The following is a 19,656-nucleotide window of genomic DNA, read 5'->3' as shown; positions in this document are numbered from 1 at the left end:
CAAAATCTTATTTTTCAATAGTTTTCAAAAACTTTGTCCATTAGGATTGATTTAGTGAACCTTGAAATATTGAGGACTCAATTGAGTTTTGGGATTGATTGAATTGCATACATGTGTTTTCTAAATTGCAGGTTATCCTTTCAATTCTGATTTCCTAAATCATGTCCTAAACGTGCTAGGTCATCATCTAGTCGCTCACACCATCAACCAAATCCACCTCCAAATCCTCCTCCTATTCCTGAAATTCCAATTCCTAATCCTAATCTAGTTGATCCTAATTTAACTATCCAAAATTCATGCTTTAATCATCCTGGTCCCAGAAATTATTCTTGTTTGGTATTATCAATATTTCGACTCTTACAAAATTAGAGAAGAACGTATCCCTTCTCATCAAGATATGTTAGATATTAATTTTAAATATCTTTCTCTTTTACAAGAGTGGAAATTCGATAAACTTTGTGACCTTGAACCTATTGTTTACCATCAACTTGTTCGAATCTTTTATTCTAATGTCGTTTGTGTCAAAACCCGAGCTCAAACTGAGACCATAGAAGTTCGTTCCTACATCCTAGGACAATTCTTACATATTAACTCGGCTTACATAGCCAAGGCATTAGGATTAGATAACGATGGTATTTCAAATGAAAAAAAAAATTTAGGTTCTCGTTATAAAAGAAGGGATAGTGCGAGTGTCTTAGACCTTCATGAACGTTTTCTTCACCTAATGATTTCTTGGTGGTTTCAACCATCCGGAGGTCGTTATTATACTCTTAGAGCCTTGGATCTTTGGTGGTTACATTGTTTCAAAAACAGTATTAAAATAAACCTACTTCATATCATTTTTGCTGAAATTGTTGAAACCGTAAATCTTGTTCCTAACAAGAAACTCTGTTCATCTCTAGTTTACGGTTGCATTTTGAGTAATCTTTTTACTAAAGTCGAGCTTAGAGTTGGTCTAGAAGCCTCCTTTCCTCTAAAGAAACAAATTAATCTTCTTTTCTTAACGAGAGCGGGATGGATAAAGGATAAGGAAACAGGTGAATGGGTTCGATCGTCTGAAAATACTTCGGGAGCTAGTTCTTCACGAGCTCCACCAGAAGGTGACGATGATCCCGAGCTTCAACAATTAATGCGAGGCATCGATGAAGCCGAAGATGAGCCTGAACAGCCCGAGGAGCAGCCCGAGGAGCAAGCACAACAAACGCATCAAATGCCTCCATATTTTTAATCTTTTATGGAGACATTCGATTTCCGATATGCTACCATGGATTCGCGCTTTACTTCTATAGAGTCCCATTTATCCACAATGGGAGCTCAACAATTAGAAATTATCCGAGAGATGCGCACAAACAACTCCTCGATGAATGAACGTATTGATGCACTCTCACATGAGATGGCTGCTATGCGAGCTCGTTTTCCTCCTCCCGATCCGGATGTTTGATTCTGTGTTTAGCTTTAGAACTTTGAACTAAAAGATTATTGTTTCAACATTTTGAATATTTTGGAATGTTTGTTTTTGTGGATTGTTAGACTTTGGATTTGTTTGGATGTTTGAACTTATATATTGTGTGGTTAAATTTATTCATTATTGCATCATTTACATCATGTTAGATATATGACCAATTTTGCCATGTCACATTAATTATGAATATTGATTATGAAACTAATGGCTAACGTTTCTCTAGCTTGTGATCTTAGCAGCTTAAACTATATATAATTGGCTAAATGATTTGAAAACCTTGTTTAAATTCTTTTAAAATGTCTTTTTGTTTTAACAAAAAATGAGAGAAGTGTTAAGTGTTTTAAATGAGAGAAGTGTTAAAGTAAGGGGGGAGGAATTTCAAAACTTGATTTCAAAATCTTAAAATTACTAAAATATTTTGTTATATCAAAAAGGGGGAGATTGTTGAAAACATTTTGATATTTCAATATAACAAATTAAGTTAAATGAATTTTAAGATTTTCCAAAAAGATTTTCTAAGTATATTCGATATAATTATTCGAATATCAAAATATTACTCCAAATCTTTCAAATGTCATTTTTAATCCTTACTCAAGTGTAAAATTAAGTTTTAATCTTAAAATAATTTCAAAACGATTTTACAAAATATTTTGAATCATCTCAAAGCCAAAAAATTCCAGATTGCTCAAAGGGAACCGATTCCCCTCAAGGGGTACCGATTCCCCCTGAATGGTTTGGCTCCGAGAATTCCAGTATGCTCGGAGGGAACCGATTCCACCCCAGGGGGTACCGATTCCCCCCACTATTCAACGGTCGAAATATTTGAATTTTACACTTAGGGAACCGATTCTCCCTATAGGGTATCGATTCCCTCCACGCTCCAAGCTGTTTTATTAATTGATTTCACACTAAAACGGCTATATTATCTTCATTAATGATTCCCAACGTTCAGAAGTGATTCAAGGTGTATTTAAGCAAGCTTAGAAGTCATTGATCAAGAACAAGAAACATCAAGCAACTAGAATCAAGAGAGAATCAAAGAGAAAGCATCAAACCTCAAGTTTGAGCATTTCAAGCATATTTTTCATTCAATATTCATTTTGCTTTCAAGAACACTTATTGTGCTCAATTGTATTCATTCTTGAGTGTTCTTTTCTTTGTTCTAGAATTGTGCAAACAATCTACCTTGTGAGGATTTCCTTGTAAGTTTGCAAATTTGTATTGTTCTCTTTGGGAGAGAGTGTTCTCAAGAATTTGTGGTATAATTCTTGAGGGTTTGTAAGGTTACTCTTTGTCCTCAAAAGAAAGACAAATTAGTGAATTTGTGGAAAATCCTTAGTGTGGATAGCTAAGGTAGTGGACGTAGACTTTGGTTGAGAAAGTTGAACCACTCTAAATAACTGTGCAATTTCTTTCAATTTTCTGCAAAAGCTTTCACCAAAATTTTTATTGCCAATTCATCCCCCTCTTGGCCGATTCCGTCAATCGACTAACTCAACAAAAGGAAATCTCTAATCAGCTTCAGATTCTTCATTCATCGGGTGTCTTTCTTCGTGAATCATTTGAATGACTCTGGATCTCCCGATTTTGACTCCATGGCTAATAATTTATTGCCACATTATGACCAGCCTTCTTATTAGTCAATCACTTGATAATTAACACCTTTGAATGACATGAAGATCCACATGCAATAAATCCACAATAAAAAAGACATAAAACAAAAAATGGGTTAGTACTCATAAGATAAACAACAAAATAGTAAGTATTGTAAATATAAAAAAAAAACCTACCCTCACATGCTGACTACCCAATCATGCTTAGTAGATCCTACCCAACATGATATCTACCCCCATACTTTGTTATTCAAAAAAATCCTAACCGCATGATATCTAATTCGCATGCTTGTTCGAGAAAATAAACCTAACCGCATGATTTCTAGTTCGCATACATTTATTCAAAAAGCGAAAATAAATGACTCAAAAACTTTTCCTTGTGTACCCTCCTCACGGGATTCTTAAGGTTCGGGTTAGGCTCGACCTAAGTTCAGGCTCTACATTCACTATATGCTGGGTTCAATTCTAAAGCAATAGGTTCTCGAATTATTCTTGTCAGTGCCTCCTTGGGCTACCGAACCCTCAATCCTGGCCCATCACAGGCTTTTGGAACCGAGTTCAATTTCGAGGGAACACACCTCCTTATGTCCATGCGGAGGTGAATACCATCATGAGGACCATAAGTCGTGAGCTCCAGGAGCGATCCACTATCCCATGCGGAGGTGAAAACCACACGATGGAGTAGTCTCTCACTCCTACTTAAATAGGACAGAGCGGGGTTTTAGCTCATGTTATGCAAATGTAACTGTGCAGTGTGTGAGGAAAAGCGAAAATAAAACCACACATATTCACAAAATACTCAAAAGATCAATCCTCCTTAAATACATAATTAATCTGAAACCATTAACAAACAGATCAATACAACTATTTATTGGTTAATCAAATTTCGAACAAACAACATTAAAACCAAATAGGGGATCAAAAATCAAATTAAAACGAATTTATAACTTTCAATTGCAAAGACAATCAATTAATCGACTATAGGCCTAACTCTCTAAAAAAAATCCCCAGCAGAGTCGCCAAGCTGTCGAAACTTTTTATTTTTTCTGAGATGAGATTTTGAAAACCACACCAATTTTAATTATTCTCTTTACGATTGAATTTTAATTAAAAACAATGTGATTTTAGAAAATCTCTCGTTTCGAAAATTTAAAAATTCATTCACGAAAAAAATACGGTTCGAAGAGTCGCCACCAATATTTGATTAGGGTGTGATTGGGCACCCAAAAACGTTTTCATTTTAAATAAAAATTAATTTTAATTAAAACAACAAATTTAGGTTTGCGTTACCAGAAAATGAGTTCGGGAGTCGGTTACGCGTGGGGAAGGATTATCACCCCCACAACGCCCTAAATCGATACCTCGTCGATTAATTAATGTTTTTACAATGAAATTTACAAATTCGATTTTAATTTGGTTTATGATCCCCGACAAAACAACACATGAATTTTACAACATTCAAAAGCACCAAAATAGATTAAATTAAAATTACCAGGCCTTTAAAAAGATAAAGAATATTCGATTATTTACAAATATCGAGACCAGATCTTAGATAAGTTCTAACTATCTTTTCTCGATAAATTTAAATAGTTGAATATTTCTTTTTCTTCCGTTCCCAAATTTTAAAAGTGATAAATCAATTTCTTCGGTGTCATTGATGTGATATACTTTTAATTTAAAATCGTTAAAAGCGAATATCTAATCAGTTAAGACAACCCACTTAAAACATTTTAAACTAAAAGGATATTACCCTTAGTCTAATTATGTAATACGGTGAAGTTATGCACGTGAGGTTATCATACAATTTATATAAAAATGTCATGCGACTTGCAAATACTTTATTTTCATATTTTTATACATGGAACCATATTACCATGCAAAATAATGAAGTATAACTAATTAAAGAAAGTCACTATTATAGATTAAATTAAAAAAAATACAATGATTAAATCTACTAGATAAAATAATCTAAATTAGGACTAAAATAATTGAAATCTAAATCTAAGGATTCAATTTAAAATTAAAATTCTAGGACCAAATTTTAACACAATGAAACAGTTCAACGAGTTCTAGCATAGTGACTATATTAAAAATGAAAGGAAATTAAGCATGCAAGATCGAAATTATGACAATGACCTAAATAGAAAAATTATGAACTAATGACCAAAATAAGCAAAAGAAAGAATTAATAACCCAAGCATAAACATCATTTTTTACCAAAGCATTCACTAAGGACAGAAACGAAATTATTCAAAAACAATGAGTCAAAGAAAGTTTCATTCAAAATTATAATAACTAGATGCACAATATTACCAACCATTAAAAAACGCATGTGTTGCATATAATTTCAAAACTTTTGAAACACAAAACAGCTCCAGACCCGTCGAAAGATTAAGGTAGTGTTGTCACCTTCTCGCTGGAAGGAAAACTGTCGTCCACCACCGTACCCGGGTGTTCGTTTGACGCCGAACTTCAAGGGAAGTTTCGCCTCGACGTCGGGAGCTCGAATACGACCTTGGTTTTACAAGAAACGATCTTCAAATCCATGGAATGGCCTATAAACATTTCGGCTTTTCCTCTCCAATTTACTGTCAACCACCGTTAGGTGGACTTCATTTTTAAATATGTGATTCCTCTCACTATAACGGAGCCTTCTACCGCGATCGTCGGATGGATGTCTCAATCTCCATAAAAATGCGTCAGCCGAAGGGAAGAACATCCCTCCTCTCATTTTCTTCCCTTTCTTTCAGCATATTTTTAGTGTAATATGATACACATGAGCATTTAAGATAACCAACAAGGAAAAGAAATTATAAATAAGCACTTGTATACTTCAACCTTGGTCAATCTCTTCATTGCTTGGACAACATCTGTACGTTGTTAAAAGAATCCACCACCAACACCACTTGTGATTCCAAACCAAGGCTTTGTGGATCCAAGCTTCAATGCTGATCGGTTATTCTCCCCCTGATTCGAATGTTTTTTTTTATCGAGAGCTTACCCCCTTTTCCATTGCCTCTTCATTTTAGCATTGAATGCCTTTTTGTCTTTTTCCTTTTTTTCTTCATTAGTTGCATCATTAGGTAGGAATAATGAGGGTAGGTAATGGATTAGGTATTTTGCTTGAACTTTCGGTGGATTTTGTCTGATGAATTGGTGTTATTTACAGGTGTTGTTTGACGTAAGCCATGATGACATTCAGTGGCTCAGGCGTGCTGGCCTCATGTAGGAGCTGGAACTGGCACGAGTATGGGTCTGCAACAAATAAAAATAAACAATATTAATAATATAATATTAATTATTATTATATCCCGGACAAAACGAGTATCTACACCCATCAGAATAAGTAGTTTTTTTATGATGCATTTTATTACAAGATTCAGAATTTATCATCATTTTATACAGAGATGTCAAAGGAAGAAAAGAAGGCAGCAATGGGTATGGGGTTCGATTGCCACTGCAACAACCCTCGGGACAGCAGCCTTGGCATGGTCTTACATCCCAACAGGGAAAGGCTCATCTTCTGTTAGTATTCCTAAGGGTCCAGCTGACAATCCAACCGCTAAGTAATAATTATTAACCACTCAGCACTACAGCTTTTGATAACCTGTCTGACCGTATTGGTCATCGGCAATGGAATAACACCTAAATACATTATTCTTCCTTGTGAATACTAATTATAGCAGTCTCTTATGCTTTCTTAGTTGAGTAGCAATGAGATATCTGATCTGAGGATGTATGGTGCAATCAATATAATATTTAAGTTGTATCATTCCCTGACAATATGGGAAGACGTGTATTTTCAAAAACAATTAATTGGAATCGAATGCATCAGTTGTTAAGAATTTGTCAATCCTATGGTTATGAGTGTCATATTCTTAGAGTCATTATGTAAATATCAATATAATGTAACTTCTAAAGGTTATTTTGCCTGACACGTTTTGCGTGAGATGCTTGAGAAGTAAACTACTCGGCACATCAAAACCCATATAGGATTAGCATGGTCATCAATGTTCGTAACTTCCGTGCACATTTGATACAAGTTATTTTTCTGTATTTGTAAAGATTTGTATGGTTGTATTTTCAAAATGTTATAAAATGTTTAAATTTCTGATATATTTAATTAAAAGGAAAAGGAAATAAAACACACATGTTAAATTATAGGATGTACTTGAAAGAGTGTGAAAGGGCAAAGTTAAAAGTGAAGAAAAGTGGAATAAAGTACAATGCAACGGTGTACTTGTTGGTCAAACTTGCAGGTGCCATAAATGGCAATAGGAGAAATTGGTTGCCAAGCCAACAACCCAATTGACGGTGCATCTTTTGTTGAAAATAAGGAAAGTCAATTAAATGAATTAGATGGTAGAAATAGAATGGGGGACTTCTGCATCTATAAATAGCACACCCCAACAGGTTCTTAAACAATCCAAGCGAGAAACACAAAGAAAAGCGTAGAGAGAAAAGCTTTAGTGAGAAAATTAAGAGCAATGTTCAGGGTGTAATTGGGTTGTGAGTTGTGAGTATTTTTTGTAAACACCTGTAAATTTTCTCCCTTTAGTAAAAGATCTGCAGCAGTCTGGAGACGTATGCATAATTGGCCGAACTCCGTTATCCATTTCATGTGTTATTATTCTGCTTTTATTTCACATTCTCACTAATCTGGTTATAGGGAAATTATTCCTTTAATTTCCTAACAATTGGCATCAGAGCTTTAGGTGGTGAATTTTGTCAGTTTTTCTGTGAGTTTACTATTCACGTGAATAGTGAATTTCGTGAATAGTAAAATTTGGTCAGCGATACGAATTTGTCGACGGAGGTGTTCTAATGCACGGTGGTTCGCAGGAATTGTCAGAAACAATCCAAAAGCATATTCGAGTGGAAGCGATGGATGCAGACGAAGGGAATGTGAAAATTGAGAAGTTCAATGGTGCGAACTTTGGCTTTTGGAAGATGCAGATTGAAGATTTTCTGTACCAGAAAAAGCTATATCAACCTCTCTCAGGAAAGCAACCAGAGGGCATGGAGGATGAAGACTGGGCTCTTCTCTCAAACCCTTGGAGTTATTCAAACGTTATCTCCTTTCAACATAGCAAAGGAAAATACCACGGTGGGTTATCTCCAGTGTATGAGAAGCCATCGGCCTGACTTGATGAGGCAATTATTCAATTTGTGGATGGTGGAAGAGACATCAATGACTCAACACCTAAATGAACTCAACACAATCACAACCCATTTGAGTTCCGTGAAAATTGAATTCGATGATGAAGTTCAAGCTTTAATTCTCTTATCATCTCTACCAGACAGTTGGAATGCTACTGTTACAGCAGTCAGCAGCTCATCGGGAAACAATAAATTGAAATTCGACAATGTTTGGGATTTGATATTGAGTAAAGAAATTCGACGGAGAGAATCGGGTGAAGCATCAAGCTCCTTAGCCTTGCACACAGAGTCTAAAGGGAGAACTTCATAAAGAAATCCAAATCGTGGCAGATCGAAATCTAGAACGGGAAAATCAAGAACGGGAAAGAAAGATTTTAAATGTTATAATTGCGGCAAGAATGGGTTACTTTAAAAGAGATTGTCGAGCACCGAAGAAAGATATCAGCTCACAGGAATTTGCCAACGTGACAAAAGAAATAGGTGATGCCATGATTCTAAGAATCAACAGTCTAGTTGAATCATGAATCTTGGATTCAGGGGCATCTTTCCACGCCACCCCATGCCAAGAAATTATGGAGAACTATGTCAGTGGTGATTTTAGGAAGGTTCATTTAGCTGATGATGAAACCTTGAAGATCATTGGAAAAGGAGACATCCGATTAAAGTTACCAAACCAGACCACCTGGAAGCTGAAAAGAGTGAGACATATTCTTGGCCTAAAAAAAATTTGATTTGTGTATGACAGCTTGATGGAGAAAGATATTGTACAATATTTTCAGGCTGTGAATGAAAGATTACCAAAAGAGCACTCGTCATTGCTCGTGGTAAGAATACTAGTACTCTCTATGTAACCTCAAACTTAGAGAATATCATTGCAATAGCATATGCTGATGGAAAATCAAACCTATGGCACCAAAGGCTTAGCCATATGAGCGAGAAAGTGATGAAGACACTTTTGTCAAAAGGGAAGTTGTCGGGTCTAAATAGTATAGATGTTGGACTATGTGAGGATTGCATCTTTGACAAATAAAAGAAAGTCAGTTTTGCAAAGATTGGCAAAACACCCAAGGCTAAAAAGTTAGAGTTTGTTTATACTGATGTATGGGGACCATCTCCAGTTCCATCTCTTGCAGGCTCACTATATTATGGCACCTTCATCGATGATTCTACAAGGAATGTGTGGGTTTATTTTTTGAAGAAGAAATCAGAAGTCTTTGATATCTTTAGAAAATGGAAAGCCATGGTGGAAAATGAGATTGGTTTGAAAGTTAAGCGGTTGAGGTCTGATAGTGGTGGAGAGTACAGAGATAGTAGATTCAAAGAATTTTGCGCAAAAAATGGGATCAAGATGGAGACAACAGTTCCCATGACACCACAGCAGAATGACGTAGCAGAGCGCATGAACAGAACTCTGAATGAACGTGCCAGAAGCATGAGGATACATGTCGGCTTACCCAAATTGCTATAGGTTGAAGCTATCAACACTGCAGCTTACATGATCAACAGTGGGCCTTCAGTTCCCTTGGATGGTGGAATACCAGAGGAAGTTTGGAGCAGAAAAGAAATAAACCTTTCACACTTAAGAGTGTTTGGTTGTATTTCTTATATATACATAAATTCTACTGAAAGAAGTAAACTTGATACTAAGTCTAACAAATGTGTCTTTGTTGGTTATGGTGGTGATGAGTTTGGTTACCGGTTTTGGGACTATGAAAATCAAAAGATTATCAGAAGTAGAGATGTCATTTTCATTGAGAATGTGATGTACAAAGACAGGTCAACCATAAAATCAAGTAGCTCCAATACCGAAGCTGAAACAAAAGAATTTGCTGAGTTTGAGGAGATTTCTGAAAATGATGTTCATATCAGTCCTGAAGCAGTTCAAGAAGAACTAGGCACACCAGAACTGAGACGCTCCTCCAGAATTCCTAAACCAACCCAGCGTTATTCGCCTTCTTTGCACTACTTGTTACTGACTGACAATGGTGAACTAGAGTGCTATGATGAAGCAATGTAGGTGGAGGATTCAGTCAAGTGAAAGTCTTCCATGAAAGATGATACAAACTCGCTTATATCAAATCAGACGTGGGAATTAGCTGAATTACCACCAGGCAAGAAAGCACTCCATAACAAGTGGGTTTACAAGATCAAAGAAGAGCACGATGGGAGCAAACGCTACAAAGCAAGATTGGTTGTCAAAGGTTTTCAGTAAAAAGAAGATATTGACTACAATGAAATTTTCTCTCCAGTCGTGAAGCTGTCTACGATCATACTGGTGTTGAAAATTGTAACTGTAGAGAATCTACATCTTAAGCAGTTACATGTAAAGACAGCTTTCCTTCATGGTGATTTGGTGGAAGAAATCTATATGAGGCAGTCAGATAGAGGCAGACAAGAAAAATCTGGTATGCAGGTTGAAGAATAGCTTGTATGGTTTAAAACAAGCTCCTAGACAGTGGTACAAGAAGTTCGATAGCTTCATGGGTAGCAGTGGTTTAACCAGATGCCAAGTAGATCATTGTTTCTACATCAAGAAGTTCGACAACAGCTTCATTATTTTACTGTTGTATGTTGATGACATGCTCGTTGCAGGCTCATGCATGCAAGAGATTATAAACTTGAAGAAAAAATTGTCGAAGCAGTTAGGAATGAAAGATCTGGGCGCTGCAAAGCAGATTCTTGGGATGAGGATTAAGAGAGACACAAAGTCAGAGACTTTGATGTTATCACAAGCTGAGTACATCAACAAAGTACTCTCCAAGTTCAACATGCAAGATGCTAAACCAGTAAGTACATCTTTAGGTGTTCATTTTAGACTCTCCAAAGAATAGTCATCAAAGAAGGACGAAAAACGTGCACACATGGTGAAGGTGTTGTATGCCTCAGCAATTGGAAGTGTGATGTATGCCATGGTTTGTACTAGACCAGATATTGCTCAAGCAGCGGGAGCTGTTAGCAGGTACATGAATAATCTGGGCAAGGTACACTAGGAAGCAGTCAAATGGATCCTCAGATATCTACGAGGTACCACAAACAAAGCACTTTGTTTCAAAGGGGGATATACGATACTGACAGGCTATGTAGATGCTGACTTAGCCGGAAATGTTGACATCAGAAGGAGCACTACATGGTATGTCTATACTCTAGGAGGTACCACAGTGAGTCGGGTTTCTCAACTACAGAAGATAGTTACTCTCTCCACAACTGAAGCAGAATATGTCATTGTTACGGAAGCCAGCAAGGAGATGGTTTGGCTCCAAAGTTTCTTGGAAGAGTTAGGCAAGAAACAAGAAAACAATGTCTTGTATTGCCACAGTCAAAGTGTTATCCATCTAGCGAAGAATTCATCTTTTCATTCCAGGACGAAGCACATACAATTGCTATATCATTTTATTTGGTCTCTTCTAGAAGATGGGATTTTGAAACTTGAAAAGATTAGTGGAGCTCAAAATCCGGCAGACATGTTAACAAAGACGATGATTACGGACAAACTGAAGTTGTATTCAGCTTCAGTTGTCATGCTAGAGTAACAAGACCAGAAATCTTATTGCATTGATCGAGGTGTAAAGGCATATTAAAATCAGTCTTCAAGTAGGAGATTGTTGGTCAAACTTGCATGTGCCATAAATGGAAATAAGAGAAATTGGTTGCCAAGCCAACAACCCAATTGACGGTGCATCTTTTGTTGAAAATAAGGAAAGCCAATTAAATGAATTAGTTAGTAGAAATATAATGGGGGCTTTTGCATCTATAAATAGCTCACCCCAACAGGTTCTTAAACAATCCAAGCGAGAAACACAAAGAAAAGCTTAGAGAGAAAAGCTTTAGTGAGAAAATTGAGAGCAATTTTCAGGGTGTAATTGTGTTGTGAGTTGTGAGTTGTGAGTGTTTTTTGTAAACACCTGTAAATTTTCTCCCTTTAGTAAAAGATCTGTAGCAGTCTGGAGACGTAGGCATAATTGGCCAAACTCCGTTATCAATTTCGTGTGTTATTATTCCGCTTTTATTTCGCATTCTCACTAATCTGATTATAAGGAAATTATTCCTTTGATTTCCTAACAGTACTTTTTCTTAAATCTTACCCTTTCTGAGTGAATGGTAAATCTACAGATGGATAATCTTTGGACATTGGCAAATGCTTTACACAAAACTACTAAATATGAATAACATGGAAGTAAAGAAGAGAGAGCTCTAGAGATGCCACAATGGCACAATTCCACAGCACAATTTGCCGCGTGGTGGGACATTTGAATTCAATGAAAAATATTGCTTCTATTCCTTTTGCTTCGATTGAAACTGTCTAATCTTTTTTTGTTTCGCTTCTCTGCAAAGCCAATGGCCAAGAAGGAATCGGTAAGTTTTCCATAGAAGAAAAAGAAAAGAAAAGAAAAATATCATCTCAGCATCTCAAAGGGTCCATGTTCTTTGTTTCATTTGCATTTCTTGCAATTTAAACAATCTAATGTTACTGTTTGCCTTTTTTTTCTAACCCCACTTTTTTCCCATGCGTTTGCATGCAGACAAATGATCAACATGTCAATGATCATCTGCGTAAGGGCCACGTGAAAGACAGCAAAGAAATTAACCTTGCAGTTGTGTAAAAGAGAAACTGTTTTAACATCCTAATCTGCATTTTCTGCAACTTTTAAGCAACACCCTTCATTTTTATTCTGCCATAAGACTCCCTTCTCCACTCAGGAAAAAAATAATACTGAGAAACAAAAATGAAGCATTTAGCTTTGGTTCTTTTTCTTGCCATTTTGTTCAACCAACTCGTTCCCACTGTCCACGTTGAAGCTGCTGTTGATGGTTTTATAAGGACCCGAGGAGTTCATTTCCTTTTGGATGGTAACCCTTACTATGCAAATGGTTTCAATGCCTATTGGCTAATGTATGTCGCTTCAGATCCATCTCAAAGACCTAAGGTGTCAGCCGCATTTCGTGACGCCACAACTCATGGTCACACGGTGGCTAGAACTTGGGCTTTCAGTGATGGTGGTTATAGACCTTTACAGTATGCACCGGGTTCATACAATGAACAAATGTTTAAGGTATCTTTCTATGCAGATTCCTTCTTTTATAGTTTACTTTGTATATCTTTAATGTACTGGTATGACTTGGATCTTCTTCGTTTCGGACTGTTCTTAAAGGGATTGGATTTTGTAATAGCTGAGGCCAGAAAATATAGAATCAAGCTCATCCTGAGCTTAGCTAATAACTATGATAGCTTTGGAGGAAAGAAACAATATGTAAACTGGGCAAGAAGTCAAGGCCAATACCTCACATCTGATGATGATTTCTTCACAAATCTTGTTGTTAAGGGATACTGTAAGAATCACGTAACGGTATGAATCCGTTTTCGTTTTTCTTGCCAGTATTAGATATCGGATTTTCGTTTCTGATACTTTTCCCGAGCTGATAAAGCTGATTTTCATTTGCAGACTGTTCTTAACAGATATAACAGCTTTACTGGAATTCATTACAAAGATGATCAGACAATAATGGCATGGGAGCTTATGAATGAGCCTAGATGCATATCAGATTCTTCAGGAAGGACTATTCAGGTTTATGAACATTAGCAAAATTTTCACTTTTCACTTTTAGCTTTTCACTGTGCAGTTATTCACTGTAACTTTCACTTGTTGATTTGCTTCATTGATAGGATTGGATAATGGAAATGGCTTCTCATGTCAAATCCATTGATAGAAACCACTTGGTGGAAGCTGGTTTAGAAGGATTTTATGGACAATCAACTCCTGAAAAGAAGAAACTTAATCCCAACTTGGATATCGGAACAGATTTCGTTGCAAATAATATGATTCCCGCCGTCGATTTCGCAAGTCCATTCATATCCCGACCAATGGTGACTATATCATACAAACTTAGAAAACAATCTGAGCATTCAGCTCATGAATTTTTTAAGTTCCTCAATGTTATAACATTGACAGGTTATCCAGCTCAAACGATGAATATCAGCTCTCGTTTTTAAACAACTGGCTTGATGCTCATATACAAGACGCACAACCCGTCCTCCGAAAGCCGATACTCTTCACGGAATTCGGAAAATCATGTAAAGACCCCGGTTTCAACCCTTACAAGAGAGACCGATTGTTCAACTTTGTCTACAACAAGATATACTCATCAGCCAAAAGAGGTGGACCAGCTGGTGGTGGCCTGTTTTGGCAACTATTAAGAGAAGGCATGGACTCATTCAGGGATGGATATGAGATTGTTCTAAGTGAGAGCTCTTCAACAGCCAATATCATCGCTCGACAAGCTCACAAGCTCGACGAACTCCGTAGGATCTTTATGAGAAGGCACATTGGAAACTGACAAGACAACACGTTTGCCCGTCTGAAACAGAAAATACATGGCAAGATCTTGCGTTGTTACTTTGTTTTTAGTATTAGGCAAAGTAATGTCCTCGTAATGTTATAGTTACTTTGTTTCATCATATATTATATGTCAAAATCTTGTTACCATAGAATGTTTTGTTTATTTTATAACCATAGTTGGCTTCATTTTGTTTATCTGCAGTGGATTACATTCAATTTTCAATGTCATGAACTTACTTCTGTATTTACTATTTCGTCTAAGTGGAACTGTGGAAATTCTTAATTATTTTTTAATTACTGCATGCTAAAATGCTGATTTTTCCTACTTTAATAATAGAATCAACCTAAAATCATCTTTAGACATCCTAATCCTGCTATTAATATGATATTAATACATCAAACACATAAAAATATACTTGCTTACTGAATTTAATGTTGGGAAATAAACCGAGAACGAGTAATTTTCCTATAAACAAATTAGTGAGAATGCGAAATAAAAACGAAAAATAATACCCGAAAAATTGATAACAGAGTTCAACCAATTGTGCCTACGTCTCCGGACTGCTGCAGATCTTTTACTAAGAGAGAAAATCTACAGGTGTTTACAAAACACTCACTACTAACAAGAAAGCTCTCTAGTATTGGGAGAAAGAAATGGTTTGGGATGATTTTGAAGCTAAATGAGCTAGGGTATTTATAGTTGAAGTTTAGGGACTAATCTTTGAAAATACCCTAAAGTGCAATGACTAAGATGTAATTAATCATTTCTTAAATTCAAAAAAATTGGTTGCCTAACTTTGAAAAATTAGCAGCCCCTAGCAGCCCCATTGAATTTCCTTGCCAGCCGCCCCACGTGACTTTTTTTTACTTTCAACAATCTCCCACTTGAAGACTGATTTAATTGTCTTCACACCTCGATCGATGCAGCAGCATTTCTGGTCTTGTTATTCTAGCATGTCAACTGAAGCTGAACACAACTTCAGTTTGTCCGTAGTCACCGTCTTTGTCAACATGTCTGCCAGATTTTAAGATCTACTAATCTTTTCAAGTTTCAAAATCCCATCTTCCAGAAGAGACCGGATAAAATGATATCGCAATTGTATGTACTTCGTTTTGGAATGAAAAGACGGATTCTTTGCTAGATGGATAGCACTCTGACTGTCGTAATACAAGACATTGTTTTCTTGTTTCTTGCCTAACTCTTCCAAGAAACTTTGGAGCCAAACCATCTCCTTACTGGCTTCCGTAACAGTGACATATTCTTCTTCAGTTGTGGAGAGAACAACTATCTTCTGTAGTTGAGAAACCCAACTCACTGCAGTTCCTCCTAGAGTATAGACATACCCTGTAGTGCTTCTTCTGATGTCGACATTTCCGGCTAAGTCAGCATCCACATAGCCTGTCAGTATCGTATCTCCACCTTTGAAACAAAGTGCTTTGTTTGTAGTACCTCGCAGATATATGAGGATCCATTTAACTGCTTCCCAGTGTACCTTTTCTGGATTATTCATGTACCTACTAACATCTCCCACTGCATGAGCAATATCTGGTCTGGTACAAACCATGGCATACATCAGACTTCCAATTGCTGAGGCATATGGCACCTTCACCATGTGTGCACGTTCTTCCTCCGTCTTTGGTGACTGTTATTTGGAAAGTCTAAAATGAACACCTAATGGTGTACTTACTGGTTTAGCATCTTGCATGTTGAACCTGGAGAGTACTTTGTTGATGTACTCAGCCTGTGATAACACCAAAGTCCTCGACTTTGTGTCTCTCTTAATCCTCATCCCAAGAATCTGCTTCGCAGTGCCCAGATCCTTCATAGCAAACTACTTCGACAATTTTTGCTTCAAGTTTATAATCTCTTGCATGTTTAAGCCTGCAACGATGATAAAATAATGAAGATGTTGTCAAACCTCTTGATGTAGCAACAATGATCTGCTTGACATCTGGTAAAACCACTACTACCCATGAAGCTATCGAACTTCTTGTACCATTATCTAGGAGCTTGTTTTAAACCATACAAGATCTTCTTCAACCTGCATATCAGGTGTCACAACCAGTTTTCGCCCGGGCACGAAATTTTTACTTGGCGGGAAAATTAAAATGAATAAATAAATAATTTTGATTTAAAATAAAATATTTTGGGAGTCGCCATTGACCCTTTGGGTTAGGTAGGTCAAATACTTTAAAAATAACCTTTTAAAATAGTTTTTAAGAAAACATAATTTAAAAGATAAATTGATCTGCGTATAACCAAAAAATTTTAGTAAAGAATGGATTCGTGGTCGATTATGTTTAGGGAAGGATTAGCACCCCTATAACGCCTAAAATTGGTACTCATTAATTATAAATTGTCTCTATTATTTGAAATTTAAAAATATATTTAATTCATAATCCTGTTATTTCAAATTTATTAATATAATTTTAAGAAAATATATTAATATATATTTTTATTTTATAAATAAAATATTTATTTACTTATTTAAAAAATATATATATATATATATATATATATATATATATATATATATTTATATAAAATAATAATTTAAATATATCGAAAGCAAAAAGATAATAAAAAAATAAATTGCAATTAAATAGTGACTAAAATAAATAAAATTAAAAATAACAGAAACAAAATGCAAAATATCCAAATTTAGGGACATAATTCGAATTTATCATAAAATATAAATACTAATAGTGTAATTAACCCTTATTTATTAATAGGTGATTAAAATAAATATTAATTAAATTATGAGGGACTAAAATGGGTATTTACCCTAAATATTTTATAATTACTATTAATGACTAATTTATAAAGTACATAAAATTAAAAGACCGAATTTAAATGATCATAAAATGATTTCAATGACTAAAACGTAAAATTACAAAACACAGAGGGACTGCGCATGTGGTTTGCGCATGTGGGAATTTATACAAATACCCTTCCCCAAAATGACGCCGTTCGGGGAGAGTATTTAAAACCCTTTTAAACCGGCTCTAAGGGCCATTGTTTCATTTCTCTGGTTTTGTTTCTCTCTTTTTATATAGAGAAGCTCTCGTTTGATGGAGATAAACTACCGGCCGGCATCCGTTTGTTGTCGCCAACCACCACTGTCGGCCACTGTCAACGGTGGTCGGAATTCCCAAATTACCCTAGAACATAGGTTTTGACCTCCTAAGGCCGAATACGGCCTATGTTTTCCTTAAATCCCCTTAGATCGAAGTAGATTTAAGGTTATTTACCTTCGATATTTTGGTTTTTCAGCGTTGAATGGAGGCTCCGGTGACTGTGTAGTGTCCTCGGTGGTAAGTCTCATTCTCTCTTCTCCTTTATTTGGTTGTTGTGAGTTTATTTTTCTGTTGTTGGTGGTGTTATTTGGCTTGCTGGGTTTCTGTCGTGGTTGTTTCTCCTCGGGTTCTTGCTTGTTTTTTTTTCTTTTTCTCTGCAGGATCGGTGGCTTTTATAGCCACTACGATACTGCTCTCGGACCGGTCAATAAAGGAAGCTTCGATGAGTCACCAAACTATGGTGGTGACTCACCATATAGCAGAGACGTGGACGGCCGGCGTAGAGCCTCTGGAGACTTCAGTTGAAGCGTCGTGGCAGTGTGGATCGTCAGCAGCGGCTGGACGAGGCACCTGGCAGAGAAAATGTCGGCAGCGACGGCTGGATTTGGAGGCGGCGCCGCGTGGTCCCTAGGGTATCATAACCCTAGGGTTTCGCCTGGAACTATCTAGGCCGTTGGATCAAAGCCAGGTCCAACGGCTGTGATGCTGAGGCGGCTGGCTGAGATAATGGAAATCTTAATCTGGTTTTAGGGTTTAGTTGGGCCTGACAGGGTTGGACTTCTTGTAACTACGTCGGTCCAATTTTGGTTGGGTCTGTTTTTAATAATATTAATAGTAATAATAATATTAATAATAATATAATAATAATATAAAAAATGGATAAAAAATGGATAAAAAATTAGTATCTTCAGCTAATATTAATATATTTTCTTAAAATTATATTAATAAATTTGAAATAACATGATTATGAATTAAATATATTTTTGAATTTTTAAATTTCCAATAATATAGACAATTTATAATTAATGAGTACTAATTTTGGGCGTTATAGGGGTGTTAATCCTTCCCTAAACGTAATCGACCATGAATCCCTTCTTTACTAAAATTTTTTTGTTATACGCAGATCAGTTTATCTTTTAAATTATGTTTTCTTAAAAACTATTTTAAAATGGTATTTTTAAGGTATTTGACCTACCTAACCCAAAGGGTCAATGCGACTCCCAAAATATTTTATTTTAAATCAAAATCATTTATTTATTCATTTTAATTTTCCCGCCAAGTAAAACTTTTGTGCCCGGGCGAAAACCGGTTACGACAGCTTGGCAACTCCGCTGGGGAACAGGTCAAGCTTTAAAATCAATTATAAATTGTCTCTATTAATTAGAAATTAAAAATTCATATATTTAATTTATAATTCTTTTCAAAATGTTTATATATACTTATTATTTCATAATATTTATATGTATATTTTTTTATTAATATTTTTATTTTATTTTCAAGTATTAAATTTCATTATTTATTTTGTTTGTCGGATGTTTGAACATTTCTCCTCACACACAACACATGCATTGCATAATATAAGCTTTATAATCAAGCTTGTCCCTTTTAAGTGGGAGTGAAAGTGACGTCTTCGTGAGAATTTATTCTCCGTGTCAGACCTAGCAAGTAACTTTCGGGGTTCATATGCTCTATATATTCGTGAGAATTTATTCTCCGTGTCAGGCATAGGGAAATGTGTCCCCTCGAATTGAACTCGATCCGCTTAAGTCTATGATGGACTAGGATTGAGGGTTTAGCAGCCCAAGGGGCACCAACAATGACAGTTCGAGTACCTTTACTCCTAGAATTGAAACCCTGCATATAATAAACCCTAGAAATTCACCCAATCTAAGGCAGTACTGAACCTCTGTCCATAGATTTACACAAAGGATAAATAAGCTTTAACTTTTATTTTCTTTTTTCCTAAATAAATGCATGCGAACTAGAAATCATGCAGTTAGGTTAATTT

General features: G+C 36.0%; 1 pseudogene; it reads left to right on the top strand.

The window, feature by feature from the left end:
• The first annotated feature begins 12,929 nt into the window (after positions 1 to 12,929).
• On the top strand, positions 12,930 to 14,604 carry LOC120141696 (annotated as a pseudogene).
• The last annotated feature ends 5,052 nt before the right edge of the window (positions 14,605 to 19,656 follow it).

This window comes from Hibiscus syriacus, unplaced genomic scaffold (assembly GCF_006381635.1).
Source record: "Hibiscus syriacus cultivar Baekdansim isolate YM2019G1 unplaced genomic scaffold, ASM638163v2 tig00110813_pilon, whole genome shotgun sequence".
NCBI lineage: Eukaryota > Viridiplantae > Streptophyta > Magnoliopsida > Malvales > Malvaceae > Hibiscus > Hibiscus syriacus.
The sequence above is the reverse complement of the archived record's forward strand: the minus strand, read 5'-3'. Positions and strand labels throughout refer to the sequence as shown.